At 35.0% G+C, this 2031-nt stretch overlaps 1 pseudogene; it reads right to left on the reverse strand.

Annotated features, from left to right (window-relative positions):
- Positions 1–204: 204 nt before the first annotated feature.
- On the reverse strand, positions 205–909 carry LOC111879026 (uncharacterized; annotated as a pseudogene).
- Between the last annotated feature and the right edge of the window lie 1122 nt (positions 910–2031).

Raw genomic sequence — 2031 nt, forward strand, 5'->3', positions numbered from 1 at the left:
AAAGTGGGCAGCTGCACTGGGCCCAATTTTTTTCATTATATATTTTTATGTTAAAATACAAAATTATAATAAAGATAAGGGCCTTTTTTTTTTCTTGTTCGTCCTGGGCCCTTAAGAATATTTTATTTTTCAGGACCGGCCCTGCTTGGTTTAGCAATGTTTCCAATGGTATCTCGGGTTTTATTCCTCAATATGGTCTCCAAATTATGTATCATAGGCGTTGTTATTCATACCAAATTTCATGTGTAAGATAAGAATCCATAAAAGCTCATATGCATCTTTAACATGAAAAGTTAAAAAGATAAAAAGGATGATGAACTTACTTATAAGTGCACCCATTGGGCCACTCATGAATACGTTAGGGAGATTGAGGATGCAATATGGTATGGAGACACCCACCAGAAACTGTGCGACTTCACTGCTAAAGTTGTTATAGTTGTGTGACAATAAACTGTACATTTCTTGTGTGTATCGGGGGCTAATCTCATCTAGATACATCTGAAAGAAATCTTTTAGGACATGGGTGACACCAAGATCATTGACTTTTAGTGGGGTCCCATATGGTGCTATTCCAGATGGAGTTTGTTGGATACCAGCCCCAAAAAGTACTCAGTACTATATACCACCACACTTGTATGCATGTTTTTATATATAAGTTAACAAATGCTTAATTGGCTCCATGGTAGGTTGGGGGAGGGGGTATGATGCTTACCATATGCCTTCAATGGATTTCCTTAAGAACGACATGGAGAGTTGACGAGCTAAGCCTTCACTTAAATCATACACGTGCAAAGTCACCTTGTAACCCTCCTATTAGTGAAAATTTTCAAGTGGTTATTTCATATCTTAAATAGTAAATTTGAAATGTGTAACTAGAAAATATTTGATAGAGCAATGTACCTTGGCCATATTTCAAATTTAAAATATAGATGTCCTGTCTGTAAGGCCTTTTGCTAAGTTGAACGACAGTGAGCTCTGGATGAACAAAGAAAAAAATGCATTAAGAATACAAAATATTGTATTGAAACAATAAGAAATAGCTCCTGAAAAATATTTAACACTGATGATCATAGATAGTGATGCAAATCTATAAGGTTAAACATCAGAAGATTCATATTGAAAAAAGAAAAGAGTAAATTACACGAATGGTCCCTATGGTTTGGGGTAGTTTGTTTGGTCCCTAACTTTTTTTTTTTTAACTCGGAAGGTCCCTATTGTTTGTTTTTGTTGTGCACTTGGTCCATGTCTTACCTAAAAAGACTTTTTTGGCCTTGATTTTTTAATTTATTTAAATAAACATACCCCAACCCCACTTCCACTCACCTTACCTTACCTTACCTACTGATATGGACATATTTAGTCATATAATTTATATATTATCTTAATAATTTATGTTGATTTTATCTCATTTAATGAACAAAAGGTGTTTGACTAGTTTAGAATTTCATTTTTCAGCAACAATGACATGCTCGGATGAAAAAGGAAGCAGATTTAGCAATTGGAAGCTTGGATCTTTGATTTTGAAGAAAGAAGGATGTTGTTGGACAGCTTGACCCCTCGTTAGTGTTTTAGCCATATCTAATGAACCGTAACTCCGATTAATGAGATTCAAAATATTCTGAAAACTAGACACAGTTTCAAACGACTTTCATGTTTTGGGAAAATGTTGATTGCAAGAGAACGCTATGAGTTGGGCCTCAACTCGACGAGTTGATCAGAAAGTTCGCGATTCTCGACGATGTCTTGCCGTACACGGGATTTTAATGACTAACTCAACGAGTTGGGTCACAAACTTGTCAATTTGGCTCTGTTTTCAGAATTTATATATAGAAACGCTTCTCATTCGAGCCCTAATTAATTGGGGAAGATTTGGACGATTTTTGGAGACTAGAAGGCTTCTTAGAGCTGTGGTTTTCGAGATTTCAACTTAGATATCAATTTGGAAAAAGATCAAAGGCAACAACACATTACTTTTATCTTAATCTTTTGCATGAACCATGTTTCAATCATTAGTTTTATTTTTTAGTTTGT

Source organism: Lactuca sativa, chromosome 9 (assembly GCF_002870075.4).
Source record: "Lactuca sativa cultivar Salinas chromosome 9, Lsat_Salinas_v11, whole genome shotgun sequence".
Lineage (NCBI taxonomy): Eukaryota > Viridiplantae > Streptophyta > Magnoliopsida > Asterales > Asteraceae > Lactuca > Lactuca sativa.